The sequence below is a fragment of the Centropristis striata genome, chromosome 3, assembly GCF_030273125.1.
Source record: "Centropristis striata isolate RG_2023a ecotype Rhode Island chromosome 3, C.striata_1.0, whole genome shotgun sequence".
In the NCBI taxonomy this organism is placed as follows: domain Eukaryota; kingdom Metazoa; phylum Chordata; class Actinopteri; order Perciformes; family Serranidae; genus Centropristis; species Centropristis striata.
Window position 1 is genome coordinate 18,620,792 of NC_081519.1, and position 26,367 is coordinate 18,647,158.

General features: G+C 42.7%; 1 protein-coding gene across 7 annotated transcripts in view; it reads left to right on the top strand.

The window, feature by feature from the left end:
- Nucleotides 1–7,448: 7,448 nt before the first annotated feature.
- sulf2a (sulfatase 2a) overlaps nucleotides 7,449–26,367 on the top strand; it is a 50,998-nt gene continuing 32,079 nt past the window's right edge. For 4 of the 7 annotated variants that reach the window (XM_059329529.1, XM_059329534.1, XM_059329533.1 and 1 more), the window contains exons 1-2: nucleotides 7,449–7,708; nucleotides 8,507–8,614. The gene's annotated coding sequence lies outside the window, so the exon portion shown is untranslated. Of the gene's footprint in view, nucleotides 7,709–8,506; nucleotides 8,615–19,439; nucleotides 19,590–19,655; nucleotides 19,823–26,367 lie in introns of those variants that run through there. The other 3 variants (XM_059329530.1, XM_059329532.1, XM_059329531.1) reach the window with 2 other exon arrangements.

Consider the following 26,367-nt stretch of genomic DNA (forward strand, 5'->3'; position numbering starts at 1 on the left):
TGTGTGAATGTTCTCTGTAGATGTTGGAGTGGATGTGAAGTATGGGAAGCAGTGTGCTATTGAAGGAATGCCCTGGTGCCAGTAAGACTAGGGAGCAGAGCAGCAGACGAGCTGTGGTGGATCTAAATGAGGAGCGACTGCAGAGTTTATGACACCGAGCTGCATTCCTCTCTGATCTATAGGCAGCTGTGCCCTTATGTTGTACCTCATCTGCATGTAGAGAAACACCTACACATGCATGTATGCAAACACACACTTGGAAAAACAAAAAGGTGTGCAAGGAAAATGGTGGTAATATAAAAACTTGGAGCCCATTCTATCTCATACAGGCAGTGAGGGAGTCTATTACAGGCTTAACGCGGCACAGTGGGCTCATCGGCGTCCGTCTGTCGCTGGCCAGCCCGTTTTGGGGGTCCGGGCGGAGGGGTTTTGTGGCTGCGGTGCTGCCTCAGGCCTGGCTGGGCTGATTTACAGGCGGCGTGGGGACATGTGCCGGGGATACTCCCAGAGCAGCCTGGTGGGGGCCAAAACAGCCACACTGCTGCTGCCTGCACATCTGGAGTCTAGACTGAGTGGCTCTGCCGAGCGCCTCACTCCCTCCCTTCTTCCCTCTACACATCCACATCCATCCATCCATCCATCCCTCTGCTTCAGCTGCTGCGTTTCCCCCTCCTCCCGGCTTCATCCACTGTTTGTGTAGCTGCCCGGGCTAAATTGAAATTTAAGATCGGCTCTCACTTTTTCCTCTCTCCCACTCACTTTCCTTCACCCTTGTCTTTCTCTTCTCTCTCTCTCTCTCTCTCTCTCTCTCCCTCTCTCTCTCTCTCTCTCTCTCTCTCTCTCTCCTTCTTGCCCAACATCCAACACATCTGATGAAGAACAAAATAGTCAGGAAAAAAATGAGTGCGCGTCACGGAGCACATGTGGAAGACATCATAGAGGGGATTGTTATTCCTCTCCCTCTGAAAGCCAGGGCCTAAGTGTTCACAGGGGGACCATCCAGTGATCTTTCAAGGAATTGTGGATCAGGCTGCTGAGCCAGAGAGTGGTCATGTAAACATATTGGCTCTGACATACATAATAAACAACAGTGCGATAAACATGATACCTCACACACTCACAGCCTTGTTTTAATGGCGGCTCCTGTGGGTTGCTGACAGGACAAATGTTCCTTGTTCTGCTGAGAACTTGTAAAGAAGATGACTCCTGAACCGACACTCACTCCTGCTCCTTATCCTCTACATGCACACACACAGCCCCTTACCCTTACCATAACCATCACGACTAAATGCTGAACCCCAACCCTAACCTAAACCTAATTATAACCTTAGCCTTAAAACCAAGTATTAACTCTCAAACAGGCCCAAAATGTCCTCACTTCCCAAAAATGTCCTCACTCTGTTGGTTAAAAATGTATTGCTATGTAGGAACACACACACACACACACACACAAACACACACATACTTTCTCATACCATGTATCTCTTGTCGTTCTATCCCCCCACACACAAAGAGATAAAGCTTCTAATGCTGATGTTGCTATTCCCCAGCTTTCACACATACATCACACATGAGATCACTCATTACCTTTGTATAGCAGCCCTTAATGTGTAAACACAGACATGTGTGTTATCTCTCATTACACAGACATGATGGATGAAGAATATGTTTTGGTAGGTCAGATGGTCTTGGGAGGCAGTTAGAAACTTCGGCTCTCTTGCTGAGACATGAATTGTTATGCAAATTATCCATTGCGCCTGACAGTGGCTGTTTTAAATTTCTCCTCCAGTAAACAGCATGCATCAGGGTTTCCCCTTGGCACATGAGTACAATCACAATGGCGTCTGTTTTAAACAGTGGAAAGTTGTTGTTGAAACAACTTCTGTCAGTGGATCCATAAAGGCAGGCGTCAGTGTAATTTACTGCAGACAAATAGGGACCTCTCTTTCTTTCCATGTTGCCTGATTTCCTCTCCCAGTAATGAACATGAGCTTTTTCTTTTCTTTTCTTTTTTTTAACTGCCGTGTTCACCCTATCGCATTCACACCGTGTCATACACCACGGGATAAATGGCTGCGTTCAACTCTCTGGTGTTAAACAGGTCGTAAAAAGCAGCTACATGATACTCTTCCAACAAGGCCTGAACCTGTGAGGCTGCTCGCCTGACTGTCGCCTGCCTGCCGGCGTCCCCCTCCCCTCAAATGGAACAAATTATCCAGCTACTCTGGGTAAAACAAGGTAATATTCATTTAAGAAAGAAAGAGGTAAAGAAAGAAAGGACACATCTGGATAGCACTGTTTTTGTTTTCCTACTCTGGAAACCATTAGAACAAATAGTGTCCCTGCTCTATCTGAAAGGTCTTCTCTCACTCTCACATTTCACTTTGGTTAAACTTTGCACATCCTCTCACCACCTGTATCAGCTCTGGTTCCCACCCTTGTTTTCAGTCACAGGACAGATACTGAGGGTGAGAGATGGTAGAAAGACACTAGATACAACAGAGGGAGGGAGTTTTGTGAGAGTCATTGAGAACAAGTAGTCCCAAGTGATAGAGATGACCTATCACTTGGGCTTCTGATTACAGGTGCACACCGTCTGCTTGGCTCTCACCTTTACTGAAGCCTTGAGGCTTGAGTATCACACATGACAAAGGTTGAGGCGACACGTTTGCTCCACACAGGGCGTGTCTCCATCCACCTGTTTTTAATCACATTTTCAATTAGCATGTTAAAGAAATATGTTTAAAAAAAAAAATTTAATTTTGAAAACGTCAAAAAATTTGTTTTGGAACAGTTGACGTGTTGATAAAAATAAATCCCACAAGGTGCAATAGAATTAGGATGGAAAACATATGTTATACATGAAGCATGCAGTGTTTTCACAGAATTACATCCCAATACTTGGTGGAGGGGGTGGGGGTCTGATCCCGGACCGTTCAGACAACCCTCACCCTTTTTCAGAGGATGTCTGCGGCTCTGTTCGTGTCCTGTCCCCTGACAAATGGGCTAACCTTAACCAATTGGGCTGCTACGCATGGTGGGACTTGCCAAGAAATGACATAAACTTTTCTACATAGTTTTTTTACATGGATGTATAAAGAGAACTACATACAGCATTGATTTTGGTTTTGGTGTTCCTTTAATGACCGTATCTGATTGCACCCTCTTCTGCTGCACTGGTATAATGGTTTTCCGACCGGAGAGTTGGAGCCGCCAACTGCTTATCTCAATGGGATAATCACATAATGGCAGTGGATGGAAACAAGCATTCATTAGCATTGTCTTTTGCTGATTTTGTTAAAACTTCTGATACATTTTAATGGAAAACACACAGCTCAAAAGTTCTCTTCATGTGCCACCCTGGCTGATGTGAGAACAAAAGGTGCTCTCCACTGGTGTCCCAGAACACCTTCTATTGGTCAATGAAAAAAGCTTAACACATGATTCAGTGGAGAGTCATAAAGACATTTTTGACCTTTAAAAACAATACCGCAGTGGCCAAAGGCTGCTGACATACAGTACCTATTTTTTCCCCATTGACAGCCACAAATAGATTTTAATTCCAAGCGATTTACTGTTAACCAGACTGAGAGGCAGCTGAGTGGATTTTGTTATTTCAAGACAAAGTGCCGAATCATACTGTCCTAGTCCAAGTATATATTGCACAATGACGAGTGTTTTCTACTCATGAGTCAAAAAAGTTTCTTGTGTCCTGGTGTTGCACAATAAGCCACCAGCTGGCTGCCTAGGCGTGTGCACCGTTAGTGTATGTTGGGACCTGCAGATTGGCACAATATTGTGTGTGAATCATCAGGCTTACTGGGGCAACACCACTGTCAACACAGGCTTGCCAAGCGCTCTACTGGGAGAGGCTCAACAGCAGTGGTGGTGCACCCGCTCTGGTATTAGCTGTGTTTGTGCTCAGAGAGTTAAGGTAAACACAGGCTTAACGTGTTATCAGGAGTCTTAGAATAAACTCTGACTGGTGATAAAGTCGGGCATAAAGAAAAGCAATCAGACTGTTGCAGTAGGTGAGAAGTGTTGACTATATGATCTGACTGCTGATAAAGTGGTGATAAATATATAAAGAGAGGTGTGATGAAAATCAATTAAACAGCCATAGTGGGCGAGAAATTCTGCATCATCTGCTGCAATTGATAAAATCAGCAAATATTGAGGAATATAAATACGTTAATGTGTTTCTGTCCTTTCCCTGAAACCTCCCATTAAAGTGAGACTATGTAATTTTGCAAAATTATAAAATTATAAAATGCAACATTAAATTCATAAGCAGTTCAACATAACCTTGATAATTTTAATATAGTCATGCGTGTATTAAAGATTAGACTGTATTAAAGAAGTGAATATAGTAATTGTGACATCACCCACTGGGTGAGGAGAACGCTAAATTACCAGCTAACTCTAATGCTAGCTGAGTTAACAAGGTGCATTCATAATTCACGTTAACTTTGATAATTATATATAGAATTCTAATTTTAGCTTTCAAAAAACAGGTTTAAATCAAAATGCGCAAAAAAATCAAATCTGGCTCCTCAGAGTGTATTTTAGTTGAACAAGATATTTTTAGGCGACCGAAATGTTGCAATTAATCAATGCACTGAAAACACACTGTGAAGACTCAAAGTTCCCAGATATGGATAACACCCTAAAAACAAGTTCTTGAAGGTGTTTTAAATGGATTGCACTGTGCATCATGGGAGCAATAGTCAGTCACAAGGTAGCCACTCTTCTTTATTGTCATGCTGTATTGAAGAAGACTTAAAACTAGCGATTGAAAGCATAAAGTTATTATGAAAATGTTTACTGAGGTAATGAATCAAATGGTAAATGGACCTGCGTTTATATAGCGCTTTTATAGTCGCTTTGCGACCACTCAAAGAGCTTTACACTTCAGACTGCGCTCATTCACCCATTCATACACACTCATTCAGGTGGCAGAGGCTACCCTAAACGGTGCCACCTGCCACCATTGGGAATTCATTTACACATCGATGAACGCATCTTTGTTGTATCTATGGATGTATTAAGACAACTGGATATCAGATCTGATAACACAAAGAGTACTAATTGGATTCACTTGTGCTTTTAATTGTACTGTCAACATTTTACAGTCTTTTTTATGACGGTGGACCACAGGGAACACACTGCTGGGACACAGGGGATTTCACAGTTGCAGTAACTGGTGGCACCTTATTCAGCTGCCTTAATTAATACATGGTTGTTTCCTGCCTGTGGTTCACTTCCATTCACTGTTCCCCAGGTCATCTAATCATGACATGTTTGAATCTAAAGAGAGTCTTGTAAGATGAGAGAATTAAAATGTTCTATTGTCTTGCCGTTTATAAAGAAGTTACACAGAGTTGCTTTCATGTTACATCATAAAGCTACACTATATCACACTTTGCAAGACGTAGCTTTGAATATGATTACAGAATTGCATCAAATGGAAAATTCCACTGGTGTTATGTGACTAACAGTGGGATGTTACAAAGAGTTGAAAATCAAGTTAATTTGAGCTGTGCTCTACATAATTACAGATTGGATCTAAAAATATAATGTATAAAAAGGTTTTTAAAAAATGTGATATATAATATATGTTTGCCAAAGGCTGTATTGGGATTGAATGAAAATTAAATTGAAAGTGAGGTGTCAGCTGTCATGGCCTGTCAGGTAGAACCAGACGAGAACAGTCTCAATGTCAAGTGACAGAAGATATATTATTATAGCACTCACTCAACTGGATCAGTTTAAAATAAAGTTGTTCCAAAGTCTGTTCATGTGTGTGTGTGTGTGTGTGTGTGTGTGTGTGTGTGTGTGTGTGTGTGTGTGTGTGTGTGTGTGTGTGTGTATCTGCCAAACCAGTCAGTCATAGTGACTGTGTAAAGTACTTTACTGTGCATCAGCTCCAGTTGTAAACTGCTCCAGTGCGTTAACCTGGTTTGTAACAAACTGCCTTAAGAGGGTTTTTTACGACTGTGTTGTGGCGTACTGAACGCTCCACTGTCTGCAGGTGGCACTTAACCTTTCACTCAACTTCTTCTCTTCCCAGCTGCATCTCTCTCTTTCTCTTTCTCTTTCTTTTTCACTCATGGTTGGCCTCATTTTTACTTTTGATTCACTCGATTCAACACTTGAACTACAATGATACATCCATCTCTGTGTATATCATCTATCATCCAGCTATTGTTGTCATCAGTGATCTCAATGTGCCTGTGACAGTGAACCAAACCATTGTCAGGAGATACTTGTCAAGCTCAGAGTAATGCCTGTAATAACAGCTTTACTGGTAATCACAACAACAATTCTCAGAGACATATTTAAAGAGATTACGGGCTCCTCTCCCTGGGTGTAGGCTGTTGTTTCATCTGCAAAGGCTGAACCATCACCTCGAGAAAACACATGAAGCCGTCATTTTGTTTTTATGATTACAGTCGTTTTCAAGAGTAAAAATAGGGCCGATAAGGTTGAGCTTGTAGTTTGGATGAGACACTGTTCATGTGTATGAGGCCGCTCTTCCAGGAGCTCAGTGCCTCTGGGAAATAATGAAAAATAAACACAGGGCCTTGATGTTGACTCAGAGAGAAGTGATCCACAGGTTATTACTGCACTCCTCTCGCTCCTCTCTACCATGGCTTTTGGACGAGAAACCCCCCCCCCCACACACACACATACACACTCCCTCTGGCCTCCTGGGCAATGGATGTCAGATGCTGCTGTCATGTCTCATTTACACCTATTGCTTTGCAGCTGTAATGGATAGATTGAGCGTGTTTATGATACTAATCGTGTTGAGCTGAGATTTTTCACCTGAGGTGTTTCAGGGTCAGTTTAGTTAATTTGACAGACAGACAGACAGAGAGACAGACAGACAGAAAGGTAGATAGATAGATAGATAGTTTCCATCCAATAAAAATCTTTATGTATTGATACCCCAGGGTACAATAATCTACAAATGACATACATAATTAAGTCATCTACAGGGCTATAGCCAGTGTTGTAGGATGACAAGGAAAATCATTAAAATATGAGCTCTGATTTCCCCTTCAAATCCTTAAGTTAAAAAAACAAGCTTTTATATTATTCCGAAATATCGTTTCCCGTGAGACATACATTAACAACACATTTTTCCATGTCCGCTAAAACCAAAAACTACAGCCAGTCCTGATTGCCCGCTTGAGTTTGCACTACTTGTGAAAATAAAACAAGCTGGTGGCGCCCTCTTGTGCATCAAATGAGTACAATAAAATAGAAAGAGCACCTGCATTTGTTTTTTTTATTTTGAAGATTTCTATAAGTTTCCAGAAATGTGCTCATATCCCTGCCATTGAACTCAAAATATAATGTAAACGTTATGCGGACCCACTGTGTTGTAAAATAATTTATGAAAGGAGTACACCTGTGACGGTGTGACCGGATAACAATTAAAATATCAATGCGCGGATTAAAGCGTTAGACTGCTTCTAGCTCGACAACCTCGATTTTAAAGAGGAGGAAAAAAGAAGAAAATCAAAATAGAAAACTTGTGAAGAATCGTCATCATAATGTCTTGTGTTTATTCTCTCACTTATTACAGTTTTATGAAGTAGTAGGCTAGAAGAGTAGTAGGCGTAGACATCCTTAAAAATCAGTAGAGGTCGCTGCAAAACAATGTTAGGCCGGACCAGATAGGTCTGAAGATACTTTAACAGTAAGTTAAATCTGTATAATATGGCACGGATGTGTTAATGTGTCTTCATCAATAACTTGCCGAACACCAGATGTGTCAATGCTTTTGTAAAACTTCTTCAAAAATGTCCACAATGACAAAGAAAATATAGGGCCAAACGCGTTATCGGCCAGCTAGAGACCAGTTAGCCAACAACACCTGCAAGTTAAAAAAAAAGGCACTTCGTGTTCAAAATGACAGCCTGACAGTCTCGTTACTAATGATTTATGCAGTTTTAAAAGATTAGGTCAGATGAAAAGTAGAGGCTTCACCGAGAGCAGTTAGATTACATGCACATAAGATTGGTCTAAACCTCGTTTAGCCATTTTGTTACACAAACAAACAGTGAAAGTGTTTGCTGTTGCGCCATGAATGCAGAGACATTTTCATCACACTGTATGACTGTGAAGTTGATATTAATTGATTGAGAGCGATGTTTGGAGATTCAATAGACTGAATGAATTATAGATGATATGTGCTGGAAAATATAATCTCTGAACAAAACATTAGAGCCCTTAAGAGCTGTTGTAGCCTGAGTTTCCTGCAGTCTGCCACAGCCTAAGAGAAGGAGACAAGCTGCTGTCATAAAACACTCCACTGTTCCTCTGATCTCTGTCCGTCTCTCTCTCTCTCTCTCACACACACACACACACACACACACACAGATCAGTGGTGTGGCTCGGCCAGTTGTTATGTGTATTTGGGACATCTGTGTCTCAGTGTGGCTCTCACAGTAAGGTCATTCACTCACTGAATTATGCTCTGTTATTCTTTTTATAGATGTCCTGTGACAAACGCTGTAGTGAAGCAGCTCTGTCTGCTGATGCAGATCTCAGTCTGAACCAGCAAGCAACTGAAGCTGTGTCGCAAAGGTCATCCATATGCAAGGTAGGAAGCAGTGATTATTGATTACAGTACATTTACAGGAGGAGAACTTCAGATCCATTTTCTGAAGTTACTGTAGAAATGCAGCAATGTTAGAATACACTGCCTCTGCCAAATGCTTAATTTTTACGTACAGGTGTGTTACCACGAAGATGCTGCAGTATTAATCATCAGTAACAACCCTTTAAGTGTTTTAAGTGTTTAAATCCAAGCAGTGATACTAGCTGGTCCATGCCTCTATATACTGTTAAATCTTAAGCAATACATAATATATTTGGGGGTTTTTTCAAATGATTTATATGCAAAGTCTCTATCTGCAAACTAACCAGTAACAAATATCAGATACAATGGTTAAAGCTGTGCAAACTAAAATCACTTAATTAAAGTACCTGTATTTAAATAGCTTGAATAGGTTTCTGCTACTGGAGGGTCAGGACACAGAGGGAAGCTAATCATTATTCATTTGCACACACTGCCCTCACTGAGCTAACACAAAGCTGGGTCAAAATCAGCAAAGTAGCTCTGTAAGAACAGAACTTTTTTGTTACTTTCAGTTACATAACTTAATTTTTTTTTTACATATTGTCAGTACAAAAAAATAACATACTGGATACATGTAGCATCAGACGGCAATGAAACTGTGACTTTAAAACTTCGCATTTGAATAACTTGATTTTTTTAAAGATTTAAAATATACTTTACTGTGCAAAAGTCTTAGGCAGGTGTGAAAAAATGCTCTTAAACAAGAATGCTTTCAAAAAATATGAATGTTAATAATTTATCAATTAACAAAATGCAAAGTGAGTAAACAGAAGAAAAATCTAAATCGAATCAATATTTGGCGTGACCACCCTTCAAAACCAGCATCAATGCTTCTAGGCATTTTTTCACACCCGCCTAAGACTTTGGCACAATACTGTATCTTTTTGTTTTCTCTTTGTATTGCATCATTAAAGAATAATATCTATCAACAGCACTCACATTGACTATGTTTAGTATGGGTAAATATCTGGTTTGAGTATACAACCTACATACTCTCATACACGCCATGTCACTAATAAATCACAAGTAGGTTAAGAAATGTCACCATCCAAAAAACATACATTTTTTTGTATGAAGTAACATTTTAAATGTCCTTTGAGTAAATGTCAAAAAGTATACAATAATGTAAATAGAAACATAGTGGTGGAAGATCTATTTATATCCTTTAAGCAAAAGTTCAAATATCACACTGCAACATGGAGGACTTCATGAAGGGGACCTGTTCCCTATATAGATTTGAAGGCTCATTCTAAGCTAACAAAAGCCCAAGGATTATTATTTTTAGCTGATTTTACACAAATGAAAACATGGTTATGAATATTATATTCTAGTTCTGCATATAGATGCCCCTAAATCCTACACACAGGTCCTTTTTAATGTGTATGTTGCATTTTACTGTAAAGATTGTGCTCATTTAAACTCCTTTATGTACTGGTGTGTGGTTTAATATATAGCAATGCATCACATTCTGTAAGATCATTATATGTTGAAGTGTGGCTGTCCTGTGAGAACCACATATCTCTAAAAAGTCAGAAAAACATCCCTGTCTTGAGCTTTGTGCTGATGCATTTTCCAGCTGATCCAAGAGGGTTTTTAAAGAGTTTATTTAGATGAAGAAGTAGGAGAATTTCAGCCCGTAAAGGAACACTTCATCCTTAAGTTATTTTCAAACCGTCAAAATCCCCACATTTGGAGAATCAAGGTTTTCACTGGAAAGGAATTGAATAAAAATGGAAATACCTGAATTTGAATCTGAAAAAATACCTTGGATTTGTATTTAAGTACAGTGCTGAAGTAAATGCACTTGGTTGTATTCCACCACTGTATAAGCATACAGCATGTTGTTGCACATAGTACAAACTCTAATCAGATTACTATTATCCAGTTATGTGTAACGCATCGCTCCTAAACATCTTCATGTCACCCAAACTCTGCAGTAGATTTCTCCTGTGCACACTGAGCGCACTGTGTGTTGAACACAAGGTTGCTTCTCCTCCGCTGGTGTGCCTTTGTCTCCCCCCGTAGTCCCTCCTATCCATCCATCTGTGCTCTTCACTCGCTGACTTTGCCTCTCCTCTGAGTGTGTTCCAGCCATATTGTAGTTTGAAGTGTTTCTGCCTCTAATGAGCCAATTGTTCTTGTGTTTTGTTCCCCTCGGGGAGCGTTGTGTAGCTAACAACATTCTGCTCACAACCATTTTAAAACATATTCACTGCACCGGGGAGGGATCGGGGCCAACAAAACAATAATGCCTTGGAGCATGTACAAAATGAAAAATGTGTTAATGACAGGCGCACCAGCAAAGTGACAGAGCATTCTTTTCCTGTCAATTAGACCTTGGTTATTCAAAAGCAATTTGCAACTCCCTGCAGAGTAAAATGTGTGCCATCTCCCAGGCCTTAGTCTATGATTGTGTAAGTGATGTATTCATTCTATTTCTCTGTGTGCGTCCTAGTTTGAGAAATAGAAATTATATAAAGGTTCGAGACAAACCACAGTGCTCACACTATTCTTTATGAAAACAGAGAAAGTATAGGTTTTTTTTGAGGTGTGTGTGTGTGTGTATGTGTGTGTTTCTTTCTGTATGTGTTCATGACCATGTACGAGTGGTATTGATACAGCTGGCATTCAAGGCCCTGATTAATTGCCATGGCATTTGGCTGCTCTCGGTAAATGCCATATCCCATGCTGAGCGCTTGGTTAATGGATGTCTGCCCATTGCAGGCCCAGCATCGGCCTTTCCTTTCTTTCCTCTCCCTCTATCCTTCTTTCCGCTCCTCTCTGCTCCTCTGCCCTCTCCTCCTCCTCTGCTTCATAAAAGGTTAGTTGTGCTTTATCAGCAGGAATAGACACATGAGTGGATGATCCCATACAGCTCAGATGTCTATGCTCTTGACAGTTTTGTCCGGAGTGGGTAGCCGTACAAAGACTCAGCCTCCTCTCTATTTCTGGCAGCACCAGTTCAAAGGTATCTTAAGGTTGCGTCCTTTCCCTTCTTCTCTTTAATCGACAGTAAATGTGGTATGATAAGAGCTGGGAAGGAGCTCTACCTTTAAGTGTGTATACCCCGAAGGCCCAATTTCGGGTTGTCTCTATATCTCCAAGAAGAGAAAAAAAAAGATATGAAGAATTAGCTTTCATCCTCAAGTGAATTAGTTTGCTCTATCTTAATGAGGTTTGCCATGTCAGAGGGAACAGTTCAGAGCCTGCATGCTAAACAGACTGAAATTGGAAGAGAGTATTAGCTCCTTAACTGCAAAAATACCTTCTCTCTGCAGCTCTAATTCCAACACTGCCACGCAATTACCCTTATACACAATTTAATCTTGTCACTTGTAAATGGGAGACCAAGCAGAGGAAAAATTCATCTTGTTTTTTTCCTTTCTTTTTGGAAAAGTAATTCCAAAATCTAATTAACTGCAGAAAAACATGTCACCAGCTTGACTGGAAACATCGGACGTAGTTATGCAAATGGACCTAAGTATTGTAGAATGTGATTTGACAGAATCTCATTGTGGATGGTGCGAGGCCAGATAGAAAGATTACTCAGCCGTATCTGAGTGGAGGCAAACAGGAAGCGATGAGCCTGGTAATTTATTGTGTTGGTATTTCTCCTGTTTGACTTAAGACAGCTCATTAAAGGGCGAGGTGTCACCGAGCCGGACAGAAAGACAGACAGGAGCGTTTCTCTAATGGGCTCTCCTCTTCTCTGTCTGCATCAGCTCTTTTCTGCCTTTTGCGCTGCTGGCTTAATCTCTGACTTTTCCCTAATATGAGGTGCCAAATAAGATTTTACACAATTCATCATTTTGCTCCTCACTTGGGAGAGGGAGATGCTATTTCATCCTCCCACTTGTCTTTAGTCTGCTTACAGGGCTGTTTCAGGGCAGCCATGGAGAGATGGCCAGAGGGCTGAGATGAGGAGAGGAGGTCTGTTACATTTTTATGACACGATGGAGAGACATTGTAGTCTGCCGTGTTGTGACAGTCTGCTGTACAGGTGTCATTCTGCTGTAGCTGGCTGCTGTTTCTGTTGGCAGAGTATGGTCCATATGCTGCCAGAATGCTGAAACTCAATTACCATTTGTCTTGCACACAGTGAGGGCTTTCCACTGATTATTCTAACCACCATCTCAATGACCTGATCCAAATACCATCCTAATCTCAAACACCAAACATCCACAAAACAATCCTCACTTTTGAGAGCTTTTCTTTCACTCTTTCTGGACATTTAGTCCCTACAAGTACAAATTTATATGCCCCCCCCCTGCAGCGGTGACCTTTCGTTGTGATGTCAGACCCTACACCAGACTCTTCAGGAGCCCTCCTCACACCCTGGCAGCTCCTGATTGCATGCCAACGAGTGTTTGTTTGCAGACACGGTGAGCCATACAAAAAAAGAAGCAAGGTCCACTCTGGTACAAACAAGTAATTAATTATTGAGGACACCAAACACGACTGCTTGCTAATCTACATAGCCGTTTAAAGCCTCTTGATTTATAATTCAGGCCCTTCTCTCACTCTGCTGAGTGCTGAGATTGGAAGGCAGCACTTGAGGGCACTTGAAATTTCACTTGGGCAAGGTGTGTCTTTTCAGTGAGGGTCCTGTGAGACTCTGTGCATGCAAAGTTGTGTGTGGTATGCAAGAGCACGAGCATGCTTGGTCAACGTTAAAATAGACAAAAAAGTTGTGTGCACCAAGGAAGTTCACGCAAATGTTAATTTAATTATATTGCAAAATGTACTCCCCTTTCAGAGTAATTTAACTCCTCCATGTAGCCGCCCTCACAATGTTTTAAAGTGATTACAAATGTTTTTGTGCTAAAAACACTGGGGTGCCTTGTTAGACAAACCCACAAGCGCTTCTTATTTAATATGTGTGGCAGATATTACACTGAGTGCTGTACATTAGGAATGCAAATAACACAGCGTCAAAGGGGTTTTAGTTAATTAGCTGGAGATGCGATGCGGGCTCTGGCCCATAGCGGCTTGTGTTTCTTGGGACCGCAGACCTCGACGGGGGGCCACTCTTTGATCTGTGGATCCCACGGTCTGGTAACGGTTCCCCAACCTCTGCAATGCCTGCTGCATGTGGACAGATGGAAAGAAGTGTGTGTGTGTGTGTGTGTGTCTGTGTGTGTGTGTGCATGTGACGGATGCAATCTGTTCCAATCTTAGTTTGTCTTTACCACAACTTCCTTAACTGTGAATTAATGAAAAGGCATATCAAGTTGCAAACCTGCACTATATTATACGCCTCTGACAGCTTTTCAATTTGGTTTCATTTCAAGCAAAGTTTTCATTTATCATAAAATGCCCTATTCTGCTCATATTTTGATTCAATCAAATTTCATTTTTTTATGCAGAATTAGCCCCATTCAGTTTGTTTAATATATTCTATATATGTTATTATTATGTTATTAATTGTATTATTATTAATGATGCATTTATGTAAGCAGCACTGTAATGTTATGTATGGCTATTTTTTTTACAAGGTAACCAAAGCTGGCAGCTAAATGTAGTGCAGTAAAAAGTAAAATATTTATATATAAATGTTATATATAAATATATGTATAAAGTTCCATAAATAGAAATACTCAAGTAAAGTACAAGTAAATGTACTTAGTTACATTTTACCACTCCTTCCAAAGGTACAGCAGTGAACTGTAATGGATGTTTTAACAATAATAAATAAATAAATTAAATTAAACATTATACATTTATTTTCAAGACCAAGCTCCAAAAGACAGCAGGTCAGTATGTGCAGGAAACTGAGGGATCAGAAACAAAAAAAAACAGGTGGGTAGCAGACAATTTTCAGCATTATTATTTCAATAAAATAGTCAGATATTACCAAACTTTTCAGAGCAGTTGTCTTTGCCTCCTCCAAACGATACATAAGGAGTGTTTATTTTACAGCCCTAATGCACAGTGGAAGATAAATTCCTTCCAGACCTGAGTACACCTCCCCCTGCTGGCTGATCATCAAACAACATGGGCTCCTTTCGTGAGCCTGGCAGGGTGTCCCAATTCTAATTACAATGTGCTAATACACCATGTACTAATGTTGACAGCACACTGTTTGGCAGATAGAGTACACAGCAAATCAATGTAGAGCGCTGTTTTGTACTAACAAGGAATTAAACAAGCCGCGTGGGATGTTGTGAAGCTGCAGCTTGGGAAGAAAATCTTAAAAAATGAAAACTTGTACTTTTCGGCTGAAAATGTTTTTTTTCTTGACAAACACAGGTGTGAAACTAATAACATTGCTAATCACTGCCTGTTTTCCATCCAGGTGTTGCAGTGCCAGTGCTCTGATGTTGGGATTATAGCTACCAGCATACCTCAATATAAAAGGCGCCATCATTGATTATATTAGTGTCAGCGGTGCTTATCCTGCTATAACAAGCCTCAATATCAATATATATCAATGGTTCATAAAGGTTTTCACTTTGATCACTGCAGCTGTCGTCAGCAGCTGTTTTACTTCTGTTGTGCATTGCATTGTGGGACAGTGTGAGACTTGCATCTTGATAGGACGCATTTTGTGGTTTGATAGAGGAAGAGAACAAGTGGAGAAGTGTTTGTCACAATTCTTTCATCTCCTGTAAACATGGTAAAGAAGATGACTTCGGATGGAATAAATGCGCATTGAACAGAGACTGGACACTTATGGTTGTCATGGCACGGTGCCAGCTTTCTTTCACATTGCAGGTTGCTGAACATTGTACACACATGACAGTCAATGTGTCATACACAGATGAAACATATGTGTCAGGTGTAATGCATGCTGCGGAGAATTACTAAGAAATGCATACTAACACATATGAATAAACATCCGGTAGCTCACCATCTTTGGCCACATATCAGAGTTTTGGTGTCTCATGTCTGTGATGACTTGCCCGTGCTGGCACAACAGAAGTCATGCATTTTACTACAAGCAGCCAGAGTTTAAGGGGACAAGGGGGGAGAGACCATTGCGACAAAGCAGCAGATATGCAATTGGGACACCATAGTGACCATTCTCATTTTTCTTTCTCACCTTGGTGTCTATCTGCATCAATGTCTCTGTCTATGTTCTCATTTGTCCTTGCCACAGTTGCTGTATAAGACCTATGAAAAGTTCCACACAGTGCAAACCGTCTCTGGAGGGTCCTCCACTCTGTAGTGCAGTTAAGGAGGATAATGGCTTTCTCACAGTTGCTCTTTTAGAGATTTCATATTTCATTGCAAAGCTTTTAGCGAGAGACTTATTTGGACTTTCTTCTGTCTGAAAAATGTCTATGACCAAAAGCTTAGCAATTAAATTTGAAATCTGCGATGGAGGAAACTTTGCCGAAGCCTCTATTCTTTTTAATTGTGCCATTCAGAGTTTTGGGACACTCATGAATGAATTATAACATCACCTCAGGATATGGAACCAACTGCTGGAAAATGATGGTTGCTCATAACTGACTTATTAACTATTTATATTTTCAATGAGAGTGCGTGATGCGACGGTGACAGGAGGGATGAAATAAATAAGAGCAGAATACATTAGACATGACAGGACGATGTGCGGTGCGCATCATTGCCAGGGTGTAATGATGTCGGGGCATTCAGCTCGTGCATGCCTGGCATTCTGACGAACTTTTGCACCACGGGAACACGAGTGGAGAAAACGCGGTCCAAGAGCAATGAGCACAGCTGCAGAATGTGACTGCGACTATTTGCATTCGTAATTAGCCAAGAAAGCTGTCCTGTGGACTAGTTTTCTCATGTTTGTGTGTATTGTATGTGTCTGATCAGGACACATGTTTGTAGTATGTATTAAATGAGCAGGAGGATTGGGTAGTTATTGTGCAGCTGTTAGCCACATGCTTAGAGGTTAGACGGCCCTTCTACTGTTCTGACTACAGTAGCCGCTGTGCTATTTTCAGGAGAATTGTTTCACGGTGTCAGGACTTCTATCATCCCCAATTCTGTCAATCCGGTGTCCTTGAGTCCCCACATTGTCAGCTCCTGGGCTCCTCTTCTCCGTTTCTCTGTTCTTTTCTCTATTTCAGTTTCTCTTCATAATGTAGCCATGGTGATGCAGAGCTGTCTCTGCACATGGCCCACACATACATTCACCCAGGGAATCACAGAATGGATGGAGGGCAGGGTGCAGGGGTGTGTGTGTGTGTGTGTGTGTGTGTATGTGTGTGTGTGTGTGTGTGTGTATGTCTGTGTGTGTGTGTGTGGGGTGTTAGAGAGATCGTCAGCCTTGAACCAACTAGTCCAAACCAAGAGAATAATAGCAGCAGTGCTGTGGGAGATAGAGAGAGCTGGCGAGGAGGAGAAGACAATGAGGGGGTCTGCCTCATTTGCACTGGAGTCCTCCCCTCTTCACGCAGCCAGCTGACAGGGGATATTTTTATCAGCCTGGCACACACAGTGCAGAAAAGGAACAAATTCATTTGTGAAAGCACACTCCCAGCCAAGGACAAGATCTCAGCAGGATAGAGCCTAGCCGTCTTTCGGCGCTTATCAGAATAGAAATCATTCATTCTTATTTATGCACCTGTCTCAGCACTATCATGCACAAGGCCTCACCCACTTTGTGTCCAACGAAGCAGAAAACAGAAAAGCAAAAAGTGTGCTCCCCAAGGTCCGGGCCCTTCCTGTGCCTTTAAAGTGCATATTGTTTCTCTCTGTTGACATGCAGACATTTGTATTCTTTTCGTGCCTCTTGTTTTTTCTTTTCTTTATCTTTCCATTTTCTTCCTGTCCCTCTGTGGAGTTCCATAGAAGCCAGTGGCGTTGAAAGATATTAGTCTGTAGTTTACTTACAGAGACTTTACCCTGTTCATTATACTGGTTTGATGAAAGATGCATCTGTTGATGTAAAGCCCTATTAGAGGTATGGTATGACACAGCTTAAATGTGCGTGAGAGCGAGTGGGAGAGACAGAGTGGGAATATGAATAAACCATGTCCTAAAGTGGTGTCACTGGGCGGCTGTGTTGGCATGTCGGCACCGCTCAGGAAAAACATGGCCGTCTCTCGGGCATTGTCTGTAATCCAGCATGTTAGAGCAGCTAGATGGCTTCTTTATGTAAGCAGTCCCAGAGTCTCAGACATCATCTGATATGCACACAGTGGAGAAATAAATAATTTTCCCGCAGCAAATTTTGTTTTAAGATGATCATGAATAGCATTAGCGCAGGCTAATCCATTCTTACAAAGGGCTCATGGTTCCAATTGGCTTGAATGACAATGCCTTTTTTTAAAACCAGGATTATCGTTGAATGCACCTGACGTTTAAGCAGGGAATATAATTTTTTTTCATCCTCAAATGCCATGCAAATCCCCCGCTCTGAATAGTTTGTTTTGCATCTGCATTGAGACAGTCATGGACAGAAAAATACTGTTTGATTTTTCTCAAAGCAGCACGGTTTCATCCCTTTGCAGTGACACAAATACTGTGGTGTGCCAAGCTGACAGATATATGATCCATTGCAGACGTTGTAATTGAAAACACTGAGAGGGGGTGGACAATTAATCTCCCCTTCTCTCCTTGCTTCAAATTTCCATGGAGAAATACCTCGAAATGCAGATAATAGATAAGAGTGTTATTGATTAGATGGGGTGGGAGGAGAGGCAAGGAGGTGCTGAGGTTCTCCATCACTAATCTCTCTGGCTGTGACTGCATCTAAATAACCTGCAGAGAGGGATAAACAGGCACATCCATCATGGGACGGCTGGTGCCTACAGTGATGGATGCCTCCGCCCTCCGCCACCCTCCGACGAACCTCTCCCTCCTGGTCAGGGATAGGAGGTGACACCGGCACTCAGGAGAAATACCTGGCTTAAACTAGGCAGGAAAATGCAGACTTTAGCTCTGCTGAGATGGATAGATCCGGGGCAGGCTTTGTATGTGCGTCTGCGCGGGTTTGTAGATTGTCCCCTGTCCTGCGTCCCCTTGTCTCTTTGAGTTTGTAGGATTATCCGTCTTGATAGATCCTGTTTGTTTTGTCAAAGAGGAAATTGGTTTTGTGGATTTGTGTGAGTGTGTGTGTGTGTGTGTGTGTGAACTCACCCATATATATATGCCTTTTGTGTGCTTGTGTATAAATTGATTTGGGTGTGCGTTTCTTCTTCTTCATCTGCATGCCCATGCACCGTGAGCCAAATCCCCAGTGCCGCCTGGACCCAGTGAGCAGGCGTGCCCAAGCCAGCTCGCCTCAGAGGTGCCAGCCTGATAGATATGGTGTGTGTGTGCCAGGCTGTGCCTTCCCTCCCCACCCTTGCAGCATTAAGATTGATCCCTCGTTCCCTCCCATTCCTTTCTCTCTCACTCCTCTGTGTGCCTCTGCCTTTATGAGACTGTGAATAGGTGAAGCTCACAGGCTCCAACAGATGGCCGGAGCTGCCCTGTTTCACTGTCTCACATACTCTCACTCACACACACACACACGCACACGCACTACTGCCCCATGAATGAGAGCCTAGAGAGAAAGAGAGGAAGAGGCAGAGTTAAATGTGACAAGGAGAAAGAGAAGAAACAGGAAGCACCACAGGAGAAGAAAGACTAAAACTAATGGAAACAGAGAGTCACTGAGGAGTAGCCCGCAGGGAGGAGGATGGAAAAGCAGAAGGAGCGATAGAATAACAGCAAGAATATACGAAAAGAAGAGAGAAATAAAAGAGGAGGACAGAACACTGCTTAAAAAGGGAGTGAGGGCAAAATTGAATTGTAGATCGAGGGAGCCTCTCTCCTCCCTCTTTCCCTCCCTCTTTTATTTATCTCATGTGAAACCACGCCTCCCTCCTTTCACTTGTCAGTGCATCTATAACAGTGAGCTGTCTGCACCGGGCTGCGTGGGGGGTGAGACAAGCTCCTCACTCTGCCAGCACAGAGGACCGGATCTGAATCGACCGGACAAGACTGGATGGTACCGGACTGGCCAGAGCAGGTGTGTGAATCCGTGTTGGGGCATGTGTGTTGTATTTGTGATAGATGACAGAGAGCGGCGTGTGTATCCCTCAGCGTGTGTTCGCTTGTTTCTCCACAGGACTTGCTTTCAGAGAAGCGCATCTAGAGGGTACAGTGCTGAAGCTTTGCCCTAGTTTACACTTGAATGCTCTGATCCGTTCTGTTCGCCTCTGAGATTTATGCATGGAGTCGCTAACGGCGCTCCTCATCAGGGTAAGAGATAAGACCTCTTGTTCATCAGATGCACTGGACTCTTGTCACAGTCTGAATCAGAGCAGTGTGGACAGGAGCTGCTGTATATCTGGTGGAACAAGTTGGTAGTTGTTGTTTTTTTGGCTGAATGCTGTCGGCATGTCTCCATTTAAGTATTTGTCTTTTGTCCAGTTGGGCAATTATTACATTAAGAACCTGTGAGGAACCACTCAGTGAAACAAGTCAGCACAGCTTGCACAGTTCTGTGGTTTGTCTTGATGTTAAATCCAATTTGTGATAAGTTGTCTTCCTGTTTCACAGTCTGTGGTGTTTTGATATGTAGAACAGTCATTGTCTCAGCATTGCTTTGTATTTACTCAGCCAAATATAATCCTGACTGTTGCTGAATGTGTGTTGGAGGTTTAAAATAAAAGCAAAAAACAACAACTACAACAGTGAAAATATTACTTTTTCTACAAGCATGACCACTCCAGTTTTGGATTGTTTACCTTGTGGGCACGTATTTTGTATAAAGTGAGGAGGTATCGAGCAGGCGGTTTCATTCATCAGTCGCCATTTCAACAGTTGCAGACGCAGCCACTCCTATAGAAGCCTGCACGCTTTAGTCTACGAGGCTGGTCCCAGTGAATGTACTCACTATCACTGTTTTGTCAATATCTTTATGGGTCAAAAGGCTGTGTCATCACCAAGTGGTGGCGGTTAAGAGCAGCGGACTGGAGGGGAGGGGGGGCGGGGGGTTGCGAGCGCTGACCTAGAGGCTGAAATATTTATGATAGAGACAGCTGAACGCTCTGTGCTGTTTGTAGCGATATGGGTGGATGGATGAATGGATGCGAAGATGGAGGGATGGATGGAAAGTAAAGAAGAGATTCAGAGATATGTTCTTTAAGCATTCATTATTTATCACAACGCACTCTGCCGTGGAAGCTCTAACCCCCACATCAACTGGCCTCTTTTCTCACTGAGATGCCAGTGGACTGAAGGAGGATGCTCCTGCTTAGACTACCTGTCAGCTCGTCCCCAGGCATGCTAAGACTGCCGCTGTCTTCTACACATGCGTGCGTGCACACACACACACCCACACACACACACACACACACACACACACACACACACATACCCAGATGCAGATAACGTTTTGTTCAGATTTATATTTGCACAGAGTCAGCTGTAATTGCATGGTTACACTCCCTAATTTAATGGGAAGTGCACACAAAATCAGTCACTTATTTCCACTGCATTAACCCAAACATACAATGTGTGCACTCACACTGCATAAATTTGTCCTCAAGCTCACACACACACACACACACACACACACACACCATTACATCCCTAACCATTTTATTTTGCTCACATCTTTCTCCATCTACAATTTTTTTCATCTCTCTGTAGTTCACACACTCTTTCTGAGCCACCACACACACACACAAAGAAACAGACACACACAATCAGTGGGAGTGACGACCTTGAGACCTGTTGACATTGTTTGCGGTGGCTGTGGGGGGAATACATAAGAGGCCATGTGGGACTCCTGGCAAAAATGGGGCGCTTGACATTCCGTTTGTAAAAATGACTGGAAAATGTGCAGGAAGGTCTGGCGATGCAGTTGAAGGGAGACTCCGGCATTAATATGTATTGTATGCTAATGCCGCACGCCGAAGCTGTTGACTCAAGCTGTTGATGAAAGCAGAGGACATGTTCCCCCATCGCCACTCTCAGGAGGAAGTGCTATCGACAAACTCATTGTCAAAGCAGCCGCATCCCTGGCCGCGGGGGCAGCGTGGTGACAGGTGGCAGATATCAGTGACAGCAGCCAAGGTGACACCGCTCATTGGTCTCTGCGGGCCCAAAGGCGGCCGGGGCAGCGCCAGTGCCTGCTCGTTTTACCGCCGCCTTGACCTTTTGTGGTTAGACACAGTGAGGTTAGACAAGAGGGCCCTTAAGCTAATGTCTCCCATTAGCTTCATTCAGCCCCCTCAGAGCTGCAGCCTACTCCACCTGCTCCACAAGCTGTTTTTATGCACATTTTTAATTTGCCCATAAAAAAAATAAGAGTGGAAAACACCAGGAATGTAAGAAAAACTGAAATGGTGCAAAAAAGTTTTTTGCTTGGCTGAGGTAGAAAAGTTGGCATACTGAAAAAAGAGAAGATGCAATAAAGGCTGATGGAAACAGATTTTTCCAATACAACTTGACATTGTCTTACCTGCTGCTTTGTCTGCTCTGACATTCATATTATTCCGCCACACACTGTTATGAAACTTCACTCCACCAGAAAGACCCCCAAAAAAATAAAGAATAGAGAGAGTTTTCGTGGGCGTACATAAATGTGATGTCGCTGTTTTAAAAAAAAGCACACAAAATGGCATACAAAGTGGGAGCAATTAAATATGTTGATATATCAGAGTTACCGGTGCATGATTAATGGCGTAATCTTGCTGCTTGAATAGATAGATATTGAAATATATTCGCATACATTTTGTTAATTGCCAAACACTCATTTCCATTCCATTTTGCATACATTTCGGCTTAAAACTTGGAAACATAACTAGCATTTCATTACTAAGACACAAGGCTCCTGTAGAAAACATTTAAAGAAGCCTGACAGTAAGTAGCACTCACATGTTCCCTCTCTCACAGAGTCCCTGTTCATCTGTATGTATGAGCTGCTGTTAACAGGTCCTGCGATGAGGCGACATCAGGAGATCAGTGTGTAAATCTTGGTGCTGCTGCTCCTCTCAGCTCTAATGATAGAGCGGCAGAGGGGCTCTTTGACGTTGCCTCTCAAACACTCCTCTCAACTGTGTGTAGAGAGCGAAGAGTAGTCTGAGGCTGATAGGAGCAAATAAGGAGAAGAACACTGCCGTGTTTATACGTGCATGTGATTCTGTGTGTGTTTGTATGTGTTGTTACAATGTGTGTGATTCCCTATGTTCACTTGTGGACAGCCATTCGACTGCGGTGTGTGAGTGCAATCAGATTTCAATCTCTCCCCTCTATATGGCTGAGCTGCAGCAGCGGAGGTGCCCCATGGGGAAATGTAATTATACCCTGCTGGCCACAGAGTACGGGCTTCATTGCCCTATCCGTCTCTGGAGATACAGCGGTGAGAGGCCCCTTCTCACTTGCAATACCGAACAGCAGAGATGTCACCAAAGCCATGCGATATCTCAGAATTTTGTAATAAGTCCGTGCTCCAATCTCCTCCTCTAATCAGCTTTTAGATCCCGGGGTTATCGGTGGCCTTTTGCAACAGTTTTGTTACAGTTGTGAATAATTTATGACCAAATTAACTGTGGTTGCTAAGAGCAGCGATTGGAAGATTTTGGAGCACAGCCAAAATGTGACTCAAGTTCAAAGCCAACCGTTTTTTCCGTCTGATAAGCAAAGTCTCATCACCGTGAATGTAATTATCGCAGTAATTATTTTCTATCTGCATTCCCGCCACCTGAGTCCCTCACGCAGGCATTTGAAGTGTTTTTATTGATCAATCTGCTGAATGCTCCTCTCATCCTGTCTGTGTTTCTTTCTTTTATGTCCATGTCTCCTCCACTGCTTGCCATTGGCTCCGCTCTCAGCGAGGTGTGTGCTGAGATGGTGTCCATTAGTACGGCAAAACAAACAGACACACCCCACTCTCCTGGATTTAGGCAAACAATCAATGAGAGCACTCAGATAACAGCAGTCTAAGTGGCCCATTGATGTTACGATTAAATGAATACAGGATGCAGTGGTGATTGTAGGACACACTAACCCAAACCGAATAAAACAGATTATTTTCTATTCAGGAATTCTATTCATATACACAAAACATCACCCAAAGCCTTCTGCGGTGATCAAGCTTTAACTGCACAGAAGGGATCGTTTGGCATATAAGCAAATTAAAGACACCACTAAATAAAGTGACAAACAGGGACGAATCATTCAGATCGTACTGACTATAGTGACTGGCAAGTCGAAAATTTTACTCTGTGCACCCAGTGTGTCACTCGTTTCATCACGCTGTACCCAGTCATGGTAACTTAGGAGAAGTGCATCCTTGCCAGAACACTTCTTCTGTCTTCTTCATTTCCCTGATTAGCTACACTCCGGCTCTACCTTTATCTCCATTTCTGTTTTCGTCACCCTCTCTCCATCCGTGTGTTTGGCCTGGCCACAACTTCAGCTACGCACCCCACCCCTGTGCACACTCACCCCTCCCTCATGCCTCTCCCTCAGGGTGTAGCAGCTATTGTTGTGCCTAATAAGGTTTATGGAATTACAGATCTCTGAAATTGGATTTTCTCACTCCACCATAGCAGTGGGATTACGGGTTTAAGGCCTGGTGCATGGGGGCACAACTGACCTGTGTCTGAACTGCTTTTTTCTGAACGCACCCTCAAGGTGTGCAGATCAAGAGAGTGATGTGCCAATAGCTCTGGAGAAAGCCAAAAACACTGGCACATTCTCTGGATCTGAATGTGTACCTGGCAATTAAATAGATTCTGAGTGAGACAGCTTTTTGGCTCCTTCGTTTGGATTTCTGTTTCTCTCATGTCGACCACTCTCTCACACTCCTCCTCTGTCTGTCCTCGCCACTTTTGAGTGTGTTTGATCTAATTCTAATCTAATGAATCTTTTGATCTTCCTCGCCTGACACCCAGACACATCCCAGATTTCTACATCCACCGTAGCTCAATTCGTTCTAATCCTTAAAATCTGGCCGCTGGTGAAGCAATTGATTCTCAGTGATGTACAGAGATTTGGACTGTCTACCCGGAGCTTATGTTTAATGAACTGTGGGATTCCTTTGCTAACCTTGATGGTCCCCCAAAAGGCGATCTGATCACAAATCCAGATCAATTCCGCCGTTATTGTTCAGATGTAACTGAGCATTAACTACAACTGCAGTAGAGGAGTTAGTAGACTAAAGAGAGAAATGAAGTGAGAAAGTACTGGAGACAGGCAGCGCAGTGAATGCAACATTGAGATGTTGGCAGTAAGGTGGTATTCATTAGGAGTGGTCCATAGTGTCGGCTTAGTGAACTCTTAATTGGGGAAGAGACAGGGCTGGGGATGAGGGATCAATAGGGGCAGAGCCGGGGTTCCAACCCACTGAAATCAATCAGCCTCCTGCCCGTCAGGGAGAATGCAGCCAATCAAAGAAAACACAGCCTCATCCCCCGCTCATTTACCCTCTCGGTCAAACTTCATCACGATCAAAAGACAGACGGCTCCTTCCATCTCATCTCAGTCAGGAGAGGATGGAGTCGCCTGATTGATTTTATTTGGCGTGGGCATTTGATCGGCTTCGAAATGCCATTACACTTTCGGTGCAACTCCGCCAAGAACAGGAGATTATTGCAACTAATAAAACATGATTCATTAACACAGGGGCACTTTATGGAAAGGAATATTAAATGAATCCCCTGCGTATTTTTACTCCACCGCTAAAAATAGTCACTTTCTCCTCTTCTTCCTCTTTATCTTCCTCTTCGCCTGGGTAATAGCCATCTTTCTGCCCTGTCGCTTTTTGATGTATCATCCTCTTATTCACATCAAGGACAAGGCCAGGTGTCGCATTTTCTCTCAGTTGCCACGCTTGTCACACTGCCTTGTCACCCACAGCCTGCTCCCTTCTTCCTCCCCCTCTCTGCTTATTTATATTAAATCTGTCACTCCTTTATTTTAGCAAGAGAAAAGGAAAGTAAATCACGTTTGCCATTTGCAGCCTGCGGTGTCGGCTGAATGCTGTGAGTTTATTTGGATGTCATCTTTGGCCAAATAAAATCCCGTCACAGTAAATGACGTCTCTGCCGGTTTGTATTGTTGTGTCCTTGGCTTCAAATGTGTTAAGCTATCTAGGAATATGCCTTGACATGGGGCTCAGGCTTTTATATTGCTCCAGATGGACTGATAGACGGATAGACAGGCACAGGTGTCCAGCTCCACCTCTCTTTGATGCCGCTGAGTGGCTGGTTGAGCAGGCTTAGGCAGAGCAGCTGGGGTCAGAGACGTGCCTTGGTGGTGAGATACATGTCTGCAGTGTATTCTTACCCTTGGTGTACATACCATTAGTGTGTGCATCACCACATTGTTGGGTGCAAAGCATTTCGCCAAAGACAACATATGACATATTCGAGGCTCCATCAGTAGGGAGAGAGACATTTCACAGAGTGTTATGGAGATGTCAAAGCTGGTTTGGCTCGGCTCAGATGTTTACATGCTGGACACTGACACCTGTCCAATCAGAACACGGATCAGACAGCTCCTGTCCTGTCAACATGTCTTCCACTGGCAGACACAGAACCATTCCTTGTAGCTTACAAGATCACAACTATAGGCTGTCTGAGACGTCGAGACACTTTTTGAAAAATATGTGATGGATGAAAACAGCTATTTTTCTGCACCCCAGCTGCATGGAACACCTAGTTTAGAGCAGTAAAAAGGATTTACTTGTCTGCCTGACTGAAAGTGCTTACATAGCATTACAAACAGAAACTAATTATTATTACTATCGCTAAAAATGTTCTGGAGGGTGAGAAGTAATTATGTAAAAATGT